General features: G+C 43.1%; 1 pseudogene; it reads left to right on the top strand.

Moving 5' to 3' along the window:
* The first annotated feature begins 213 nt into the window (after positions 1–213).
* Positions 214–6,416, top strand: LOC118896366 (annotated as a pseudogene).
* Positions 6,417–12,050: the final 5,634 nt, after the last annotated feature.

The raw sequence follows: 12,050 nt of genomic DNA, 5'->3' as shown, positions 1-12,050 counted from the left end.
ATATCCTATAAGAATTTTAGAATAGGAGATGAGAAACTACTTTGAAAAGCATAAGGAGTAAATAATATGGTTATTTCTTGAAGCATTTTCTGTGACTATCAAATCTGTCCACTGCCTGCCTGGCTTGGAAGCTAGTTAAGGAGGCCTGTATGACATTATCTTTGTATCCCCAGTGTGCACCACAATGTCTGGCATATGGTAAGCACTAACTGGATGGATGAATGGGTAGGTAGATGGATGGGTCGGTGAATCAGGTTAAAATGAGAAAAGCCAAGGGAAGAGTTGCACATTCACATAGTATTCACCAAACTTCATAAGCTTCATTTTCTACTTTTCTTGGACTGAGCTGCTAAGTGGTTGTTACGAGAATTGGCATATTTTAGTACTAATACATGCTGGCAGTCATGCATGAACCTCTGACTGGGACATGTTTGTCTTCCTGAAGGAAGTACATCTTGATTCATTTTACCTGATGTACCAGTTATCTACCTGTTTCCCCTCAGCTCCACATCCACCTTCTTCCAACTATTCTGTATTGCTGGGGCTTGGTATCTACAAACTACATTTCCCAGACTCATAGCTGGCAAAAGAAAGAACCATTACTTCTTTCTCATACTCTTTTGCTTCGGCTGGTGTTTCTGGAAGTAGTTGCATCCCGTCAGTGATCCAAGCTTCTGCTGTAACTGCTATTCTTTGGTGGTCCCAGCTGTGGCCAGGGAGACCATCCTCCACAGCCCTAGCATTGGCTAGGTGGAACCCCTAGAAGTCTGATCTTGGGATCCAGTCCTAGAGTTTATAGCTGCTTCCTACAAATACTAATCTCTGGGTATCACTCTTTATCTTTTTTGCTTCTCAAGCTCCCTTGCTTTTTCTTTTTTTCTTAAATCCCTTCCAATACCCATAAGACCAAGATTTGTATTAAATTCCCTCTGTTTGAAACTTCTTTTTGAAACAGAAGTGGTTTCTGTTTTTTTGACAATACTCTGACTGACACACTTGGTAAAATCAGGGGAAACGTGATTACATTAGATATTAAAAGCAGAGGTTAGAGAACATTTCATGTGTTCCATAAGAATCCAGAATAGAAACTGAAATTAAATTGGAGAATTAGGTTATTATTTAATAGCATATGTAGGGGATAAAATACCTTCCTCTCATCCCAGAATATCTCCTAGCTCATACTACCTTATTATATTGTGTTTTTTTAATCCGCTCTGCTTTTTCACACAGATTACAAGAATTTCCTCTTCATTGAAGCCTCTCTGATTACCCCAGCTAGCCTTGATCTACATACTCTGAATTCTTTTGGTTCTTCGGTTCTCTCATTTCTAGAGTATCTCTCCAGGTAAACAATCAGTCAGAGTCTTCCCCTGAATCACTTCCTAAGCCAGAGTGATCATCAGAATCCTCAGAAAAATATATCCAGATGCCAGGACCCCACTCCCACTCCTAACCTCCTGAATCAGAATTTCTGGAGTAAGGGGTGGGCGAGATGGGGTAGAAAAGGCATATAAAATATTCCTCAGATAATAAACCCCTCAAGGTCAGGGCCCTCCCATTTCTTATGTAGCTTTTACTGTGCCTAACACAGTTTACACAGAGGCCATAAAATTTGTCCATTTTTCAATGAACTGACTAAGTGAAGATTCCCAAGGAGACCAGGTGGTGTCACTACTGCCCAATTAATATTTCTGGCCCAATGAAAAGCATCTCAAGTAGTAAACTTTGACCTTCCCTGGACTCACTGATTCCATACTTTCATCCGTCTTTCCATCAGCTTTCTTTCCTAAGAGAGAAATGTAGAAACCTAGCCAAGAAAATAGACAGCAAAACCTAAACAGTGCAAATAACCTGAGTTCTCTGAAAGTAAATGATGGCATGTCCTGAGGCTGCCAGGCTTCAAGTGAGGAAGTAAGAACTAAAAAGAGCGGAAGTAAGCCTCTCCTTGGCCTGAGGCCTGAGATTTCATTGCATTAGGTTCTTGGAATTAGCATTCTGAAGAACAAGCTTAAGAAATAAGCTTAATGAGCTTGCAAGAAAAACTAAACTCCAAACAGACTGCATTTTTATTCACGTTTTGTTTAATAACATTTGGAGTTGTTATTTGAAATTTTAATTTTCCTTTTAGGTCTACTATTCCCACATTATTGACTTAAATTATTCCTGACTCCTGGATGAGCAAACCAATCTAGGTTTGCCATGAGCTATTTATTATGTTATTTTTAAGGTGATATAGAACCCTCACCTATGACAGAAGCTATTCAGTAATTAATTTTAATTACTAACAGGTTGAGTACTGCATGTTTTCCAAAAGCAGTTTCCACACAAGCTGAGACCTGGCTATATTTTAACATTTCTGAATTCCAGTTCTCCGACTGCATTAAAAATCCATTAAGATAGTTGAAAGGAACTGAATTCTAGATTTATGGATCCAAAAGGGGCCTTCAAAGGTCCCTTATAACCCTTCTTAGGTAACACCATGCCTTGATCTTCTCCATTTGAGCATCTACTTCTCCAAAAGTAAATATCCTGGATAATCTATCCTTTCTTCATATTGACTGACCACAAAATTGTTGTATTCAGAGGCTTAAATTTCAATGAAAAGGGAAGTACTGAATGGTAAATGGCTCTCCAGTTGTAGAAACGGGTCCCCTCCTTATCCTGTGTTAGCTGGGTGGTCCTAGAGAGACCCTGAATCCCTAAATACCCCTAGATTCCTTTCCTTCAAAACTTACTCCCCTAAATATTCAATGAACTACCCCCATTTTCCCAGTGAACAGCCAGACTCTACTTATATTTTACAATGATCCTCTGGAGGAATTTCTGCGTTCTTGGCTGCCCATCAGTCATTTCACTTATAGGGCATCAAGCTAGTCCCATCTGTTCCCCACTTAGTACTGAAGAAGCTGTGGTCTTTTGGGGTTAACTTCCCAGCACTCTGTTCAGAGACTGTGTCAATGGTGTTTACAAGTTTTCCTCCCACCTACTTTGTGGGACCCACACTTGCAATGTACCCAGGTTGCTGGACCTTGATGACCTTTGGGTTTCAGTTATGGGGGCCTCTTTTGAAATAACAGCAACGCTGCCAAAAAAAAAAAAAAAGACAGGAGCAGCTTTTTAGGCAATACTCTTCATTTAGTCAGGACTCACCCTCACTGGAAAAGAACTTTCTAGAGACTCCACATGAAGGTAAAAGTTAATCTTCTAAGTTGTCAGTCTAAGCTTTTTGTTCTTTAATAAGGACTATTACCCATGGCCAATGGCACTGAAATTCATTCCCCTCTCTCTCTCTCTTTTGTTCTTTCTTGTTTTCCTGGTCTTAAAAAAAAACACAGAAAACAAAACAAAACAAAACAAAAAAACAGCCACTTTCTTCTTTCTTCCCTGGACAGCAAGATGCCACTCATTGCTTTACTTCAGGACCTAACTCTCCATCTATCAGCTTCCTGTACATCCAAAAGCTAGGTAATGAACTGCCTTTCTTTTTGAGAAATTTCTAACATCAGCTGGTTAATATCTACAGACTTCTGTGTCCTGCCCCCACCCCCTGACACAACCCTGGTATCTAAAGCATATCAGATAAAAGACTTTCTATTCCTTGATATCCAAATTGGGAACATGAGCCTCAGTTGAGATGTTGTTGCACAGTGCTGGGTTATAACTGTCACTGTCACAATTTCAAGTCACCTGTCAAAATTCAGCTGCTCCAATTTCATGATGTTGCCCTGCAGAGGGCCAGAAACCAAGGGCAGATGGCTCAGCCTCTTAGAAAATGCTTGTAAAATGACCAGAGAATGAGAGATTTTAAAGTGTGTTTCAAATTTCTAAATAAAGGAAAATCTCCTGACACACATCAGGGACAGTTTATTGTCCCGGTGAACTAATAGCAGCTAGAGTACCATCTGTTGCAGTTTGATAGCAGGACTGTTTCTGCAACCTCTTGCATTTCCCATACTCAGTTTCTCCTCAGCTTCCCTCTGCAAATAAAAATTTCAGGGATTTCCAAAAGTCCAAGCCTGTCCAGAGAGCCCCACAAGCTTTTAATCTCCTATAGCACTTAGCATCTGTACCACTCATTGACTGCATAAAATACTTCAGGATACAGAGAAACCTTAAGATTATCCACCTCTATTCCCATCTGATGCTGGTATCTTTCCTGGTTCCCCACTCAGGGACCAACGACCCCTAGGCATGAGGAATTGACTCCTTCCTTAATGCTTTATTATGATTAATCTCTTTATTATAAAAACATATATACACAGTAGAAAATTAAGGGGGGAGAAAAGAGAGAGATACTAAAAATAAACTCTCCCCATAATCACCACACTCAGAAAAAAATTTGGTCACCAAACAGTATCAGAGTGTTATTCCATTATAATAATAAATTACTTATATAAATACGTATTATTGGGCTGTAATAAACATTTTTCTGACTAAATCTTTGTGTGTGGCCATGAATATTTTTTGAGATAGAGTCTTAGAAATAGAATTAATCAATCAAAATTTCAAGATGTCTAATAAGAGTAATCACAACAATACCATTATTATTAATGACAAATATTCCTAGAGCATACTGTCTGTCAGGTACTCTGTCACGTGCTTCACATTCACAACAATCTTAGATGGTAAATATTGTAGCACCCTCACTTTTAAAACGACGAAATTGAGGCTTGGAAACTTACTTGAGTTCTCTCAAAAGGTGTACCAGAAAAATGACAGATGAGGGATTCAAACCCAGGTCTATTTCTACAAACCATGCTCTTTCCATTACACAAAATAAAGGAGGATTCCCTCGCTGTGCTACAATGAGTAAATGACTAGTGTTTTTACTAAAGCAACTCAAGTTCAGTGAACCAAAGGATGCCATATTGGGAAAAGCCAAAAAGTCCTTAAATTCAGTCCTCATCTGATCTGTGAGTCATCCCCTCAACACTGTCTACAAGGATCACTTTATTTATCTACATTTAAAGACAGTAAACTCTCTTTCTAAATATTTCACCTTTGGACTACTCTAACAATTAGAAAATTCATTTTTATTCTGAACTGAAAATTATTTCCTTTTAGCCACCAACCACCAGTCTAGGTCTAGACCACAAGGCCACAAAGACATTATCCCTCCTCCCTGTGAGGTGACAGCCCTTTGCAAGTGTCATTCAATCCCCATGCCCTACTCAGGTCTTTTTCAAGCCCAGGATTTCTTTAACTTTTCTTCCTTAGACCACTGAGCGTCCTCACCACTGGGAAAACTTCCGCTGACTATGTTCCAGGCTGTGTATTTTTTCAACAAGGCTGAGACACCAGAAGTGCCATCAAGTGTCGGCCACCAAGAATCTGTCTAGCATTATGTAAAGTCCATCGAGGACGTGCCTTGGGGGAACACTGTTGGCCTGTTGGGCATGGGCCAGTTCCTGGTGAAGACAGGCACCATCACCATCTTTGAGCACGCTCACAACATGCGGGTGATGAAGTTCAGCATGAGCCCGACTGTTGGGGTCACGACGGAGGCCAACAACTGGCTGACCTGCCCAAGCCAGTGGAGGGGCCGAAGAGGCCGGCCAAGCCGGTCCGCGTGCTACAACTCACCACTGAGGAATCGGGGAAGCACATTATCAGCGGGGTGGTGAGCAGCACCTGTGGGGCTGCCTGAAGGACCGGGAGAAGGACCACACCTGCATTCCCACCAAGAAATCCTAGCCGGTCGTGCAGTATCGCGAGACCGTCAGCGAGGAGTCTAACTTGCGGTGCCTGTCTGAGGCCCCCAATGAGCACGATCGGCTGTACACGAAAGCACGGTCCTTCCTCGACTCCTTGGCCAAGGACACCGACCAGAGGTGTCCGCCCGCCAGGAGCTCAAGTAACACGCCTCAAACTGGCCAAGAAACATGAGTGAGACGTGACCGAGGTCCGAAGCCTGCGGTGCTTTGGGCCCTCAAGCACCCGCCCCATCACCTCCCCGACATCACCAAGGGCGCGCAGTACCTCAACGAGATGGGGACAGCGTGGCGGCTGGCCTTCAGGGGGCGCTTCGACATTCGACATTCGCTACTTCACGCTGCACGTGGATCCATTCGGAGCTTCCCCACGCCCGGCGCTGCCTCTACGCCGCGCTGACCTCCTGCCCCGGCCCGTGGAGCCCCTCCACCTGTGGAGATCCGATGGCCCCAACAGGGCTTGGTGGCATCGAGGGGGTCCTGCACAGGAAGCGGGGCCACGTCTTAGAGGAGGCCCAGGTGGCCGGCACCCCCTTGCTTGTCGTGAAGGCCCTTCGACAAGTCCTTTGGCTTCACGGCCGACTTGAGGGCTCACACGAGCGGCCAGGCCTTCCCCTTCCTGGCACCTCCAGACCCTGCTCGCAGACCCCTTCGACCACACCAGCCGCCCCAGCCAGGCTGTGGGGGACACGCGGAAGCACATAGTCCTGAAGGAAGGCATCCCAGCCCCAGACAACTTCCAGGACAGATTGGAAGCGGCATATTGCACAGCGCCTCCGCCGGGGCACGTCTCTGCGCAGCGCCCGCGTCCAGCCGGCGACCCACACAACCTCTAGCTTCTCGTTCTCCTCACGACGCCTCGCGAGACTGTCCAGACCCGAGATGCTCCGCCTGCCTGCCTTCTGGGGCCCACTTGGTGCCATCGCTCACGGTGGACGTTTGATGACGTTTCTTTTTATTATCTATTTAAAGGTTTCGGAGCAACAGAAATGCCTTCGCAGCACGTACTTATTTGGCAGGTGGAGGTGGGGGAGGGGAGGGGACACCCAACACTTTTTTTTTCATTTCTTCAGAGGGGAACGCAAATGTCCCCCCCAAAAATTTAAAATAAACACATGAAGAGGTTTATTTGGGTAAGTGGCCTCTTGTGGATTTTCTCCCAGAAAGGGGGGAAGGAACAAGTGGGTAGACATTCTCTTTGGACAGAAACTAGAAGGCAGGAAATCTTGTGCCATGTCACCATGAGCATCTTCAGCTGTATTAGTGTCGTTGGAATAAAATTCGATATGGTGGTGACAAAAAAAAAATCTGTCTATGGTTGAGAAATAAGTAAATAAGGAACATGGCATGATAAGTGAAACTACTGACATGTACAGAAGGTTCTAAGATAGCACAGAGAAGGGAGTGATTAACTCTGTGGGGATGGAGTCATTCATTCCTTCATTCCATAAACATTTCCTGAATACATACTATGTGCTGTAATGAGCAAAAACCTGGATAAATACATTTTCCAGCAAAGAGAAAAAGAGACATTTCAGGAAGAGGAGATCATATGCATGTATAGATGCCTAAGAGATCATGGTGGGTTTGAAGAACTGTGCGGCGTTCCAAATTGGGGAGAATAAAATTTGCAGGAAAAAAGCAGCAGATGAGGCTGAAGTATGCAATAACTCATACTATGCATTGAGTGCAACACTTCATAATATGCATAAGTAAACAGCATAAGTAAATTTTGTGGAGGTACAAACCCCAGTGTTTGTGTATATTAGGTAAAGTCTGAAACTGCTAGTAGCCTGTGGCCCTTTTGAGAAGGTGGGGCGGCAGTCAGAGGACACAGGGAATCACCTTACTCTCCCTCAGGCTGGAGGACCCTCAGCTGGTTGTGGCTTTTCCCCACCCAGCAGTCCATCATGGGACAGAACAGGTGTCATCAGATGTAGCATGCCTGCCTCTCCTAATACTTTCTCACCTTCCCTAGATTCCACTGGGAGAAGATTTCAATCACTTTTTTCCTGAAAGATTCATGTATGACCCAGAGGAGCGGAGGGTTAAGGGCAGAAACAGAAATTGTAGCTTTAAAAAAAAAAAAAAAAAAGCTAATATTCTATTTATTTCTCAGAAGGGGAATAAGTCATCCATGTTTGGGGGCTTCTAGAAAGAATCTCCACGAAGGCGTCTTACCGTCCTAACCTTCCTCTGTCTCCTTATCTTCGAGTCTTCTCCTCTTCTATTTGGACCCCACTCTTCCCTATCTCCCCTTCCCCTTTCTATCACTCCCTATGATTCCTGCCAGGATGTGGAGTCCTGGTGCCAGCCAGTTGTTGAGTCTGGAATATTCTGCAACCTCTGGTTTCAGCTGGATGCCAGTGGAGGTTTTCTCTGAGCCCCCTTCTGTAAAATTGTTCTATAGGGTACATTCTCCTGTGAAAGGACTTACGCTGAGGGTGCTTCACCTCCAAAGGGCCTGCCTCCAGATTGCCTTCTGACGTTCCTTAAAGGCAAACAAACTTCCTCTGTGAAATAAGTAGTTACCTGCAAAGATTACCTTGTCTAGTCTATATAGGGAGCATATTCTCTTGTTAATATAGCTTTAACCCTGCTCCTTTTGAATTAGTAACACTAGACCTCTCTCCAGGCCTGGTTTTCATTAAGGCTTTCTACATTAACTGAAAAATCACTCTACTTGGGTCACCTGAGACAATGGAACTGTACTCAAATAGTTTCTTCTTCATTGTCAGGTTTCTTACTGATAAAAGTCTAGGAGGGGTGTGTGTGTGTGTTTGTTGAGTAGGGTAGGATGGGGTGTTCACTTTTTTCCAGCTGATATGTAAATGTTTATTTGAAATTTGAAAAATAATCACATTTCTCTATCTCCATTGAGGACAGAAAAACCAGAAAGAGGCTTGCATTGTCAAAAGAGATTCAGTAAAGCACTTAGCACCAGGAAACACACATGCAATACCTGGAGGCTATCATTATTCTTACAAAAGGTGCATCGCCTTAGGATCTCTATGTAGAACCTGTCTCCGCCTGGCTTAGCTGGGGTTTGTGGTTCCTCCTGGGAAAGGGGATTGAAGCCAGTTACCTCTCAGTGCAGCCCTGAACCTTAGATTCTAACGGGGGACACAGTTGCAGCTTTTTCTTTTTTATCCAATCCAGGATTTTAATGTTTTCTTTTACTACCTAGATCACCTCGCCCCCCACCCCCATGCAACATTCTTTTCAAAGTATTGAAGCTAAGGCAGGAAGGACACACAATTTATACCCTTTTGTTTCTAGATGAATTAATCATCTATTTCTGCAGTCATTGGTGGGAGCACCTCAAAGCAGCCCCATTCTCTGAGTCAGGACTACTGGTGCTTATAGTAACAAGTGGAAACACAAGACTACACAGAGATGTCACTTGCCAGAGTGAAATAACTGGAAAAAATCCAGAACTGCTTCTTTAGGTCACTGTTCTTCCTGAATCACTGCTTGTTTTATTCCCTAAACAGTGGAGCTTAATTTGTTTTTTAAAGTGAAGGAGTTTCCTTTAATCCAGCAATCCCACTTTGGGGGATTTGACAGAAATAAAATAATGGTGTGTGTAAAAATTGTTTAATGTTACAGTATTTATAGGGTCAAATTTTAAAAGTAAATTTTTCTTTCTTTCCCATTATTTTGCTGGTTACTATGGGCGCATATTTATCCTTTTAGATTTGGAAAGGAAAGAATGTAGAATAGAACTTGATTTGTTTTAATTGTGAGGAGAGCAGGGGTGATCAGGGGGGTAAAAAAGCACTTCAAGATGACATTATGACCCAGTGGACTAGTTATTGTTTATTGTCTAACTTGGCCATTTATAATAGGCTAATATGTACCAGAACTGGCAGCATTAGGAAATATCTGATACCATGCAAGTCTTTGTTTTCCTTTGGACAAGAAAGAAGTTTCTTTGGTCAATAATTCAGAACCTCAGGAAAACAGTTTCAAAACCAAACTGTCATACTACCAGCTCCCAGCACACTTATGTTCCAAGTATATTCAGGTCAGGCTGTCAGAGGTTTATTGAGCAACTATTATGTGTCAGGCAGGTGCTAGTAAGATACGGGGCAATGAAAATGAACTACACATGGCTCAACTGTCAAGGTACTCAGTCTAATTGGGTGGAGATAGGGAGGGTGGCAGACACATAAATGAGGAGGATAATGCTGGTGATGATGACTTTTGGTGCGATGTACTTTTATGGAGAGAAGAGCATCATTGGTCACTGGACCTGCGGAAATAAAGGCGTGGGGATGTACGGATGAGCCTGTGAACATTTGGTATTATCAGGGTAGGAAGTGCCAGATAATGGGAGACAGTCGATGCAACTGGGAAAACTAATTCTGCCCAGATAGCAGAAGACCTTACATGGTTTTGTGGACTCTGGAGGTATTTGGAGGGTTTTTTTTTTCCTGCAGGCAATGAGGAGCCATGAAAAGGCTTTCCAAAGGAGAGTGATATGGTCAGATTTGCATTTCAGTTAGATCATTCCAGTCTCAGACAGGCATATGTGCAAAGGCAGAGAGTCCAGGCAGGTGACAGAGGAATAGTCTCAATGAGAGATGGTGAGGCCGGCATGTGGGCAGTGATACAGAGATGGAGAGGAAGGATGACTTTGAGAGAGATTTAGACTAAAATAGGTAAGATTAAGTAATTGATTAGATGTGGGGGTGAATGAGAATGTAAGATAACTCCTAGGCTTTTGGTTTGGATGTCTGGGTGGTTGAAGATAAATAATAGAAGACAACAAGTGCATCAGGAGGAGGAAGATAAGTTTAGTTTTAGAAAAGTCTAGAATGACTATGAGGTATACAAACAGAGGTGTCTTGTAAGCAGTTGGCCATGTAAATCTGGGACTCAGGAGAGAAGTCAGGGCTGGAGCTATGAACTTGGAAATCATAGAATATACTTGCCTGGTTGGATCTAGGAGTCACATACCTATGGGCCAGGCACTGCACTTAACTCTGGGTATACAACAGTTGCACAAAATAATTCTTGGTTCTTGTCCTCAAAGAGTTAACCATTTAGTGGGGGAGACAGACATTAATCAAAAAAGTCACATAAACATATCATTGAAAATTGTGCTTTTGTTTAGTGCAATAATGGAAAGGTGAAGCTACTACAAGATAGTTAAGAGAAGGACCTGATTTGCAGCTGGGGTCGTGGAAGTTCTCTCTAAGGAAATAACTTATGGGGGTAAAATCATGACCCATGGAAGAGTAGTAGACCGAGGATGGAACCCCAGATAACACCAAATGTACAGACTGGGAAAGGAGAACTGAAAAGGAGAAAAAAGGCAGAAATATAGGTGGAAAAATAGAAAGAACTATTGTCATGGAAGACAAGGAAGGAGAAAATTTCAAGAGAGAATGTTCCAACAATGTTAAATTTAGCACAGAAGACAAGTAACATAGGGCTAAAAAGACCCATTGATTACAAGTATGGAGGTCATTGGTGATCTTGACAAGCAGTTCATTGTACAATAGAATTAGAAGCCAGATTTTTGTGAGTTGAGGAGTGAATGAGAAGTAAGAAACTGTTAAGGGGAAGAGAGCACAGTGGTTAGAGTGGGATGAATCAAAGAACTGATTGATTTTAGGATCACAGAAACTTTAACAGTGGGTTGAAATTATAAGAAAGAAGAATTAGGGTCCCAGAGGAAATGAGAAGGCTGGGATCACAAGAACAAGCAGAGGAATGGCTGTGGTTTGGAGGAAGGCACTCTCTCCTTTTAGATTGGCTGGAAGAGGTAAAGGTGCATATGGATGTGGCTGTGTTTACAGAGGGGGACCTAGAATGTTGAATAGTTCCTCACCAAAGACCTCACTATTGTAGTATATGAAGGAGACAGACTCTCTGCTGAGAATGAGGGACCTGAGGAGAGTGGGGGTCACAGTAGTTGCTGAGGGGAAAGGGAAAGAAGATGACAAGCAACAAGAAAAAGAGTTGAGCCACTATGCTAACCCTGGCTTTGTAGTGGAGCCAGCCCACCTGAAGATGTGATTTTCTCCAACCTATCACTTAACAATCTGGGTACAGAAGGAAAGCCACATTGCAAATTTCAGGATTGAGTTATGCCTGGTGGCTGTGGCATAAAAGCCAGGCTGCAGAAGAATTAAGAGATTGAGTGGAATTGTAGCTTAGGTCATCAACCATGTGGGCCAAGTCAAGGAAGGAAACAAGTGAGGCTAGAAGGGGGATGACTGGAATAATAGGCTGAGATTTAGGGTACAGAGGACACTAGGAAGCTAAAGAACAAGAGTTTTAAGAAAGGAGGTACATGATATTGGGGAGGACTTGGGGTTTTGTCAGAGA

This window comes from Balaenoptera musculus, chromosome 6, assembly GCF_009873245.2.
Source record: "Balaenoptera musculus isolate JJ_BM4_2016_0621 chromosome 6, mBalMus1.pri.v3, whole genome shotgun sequence".
Lineage (NCBI taxonomy): Eukaryota > Metazoa > Chordata > Mammalia > Artiodactyla > Balaenopteridae > Balaenoptera > Balaenoptera musculus.
Note: the sequence above shows the minus strand (reverse complement) of the source record. Positions and strands in the feature narration are given on the sequence as shown.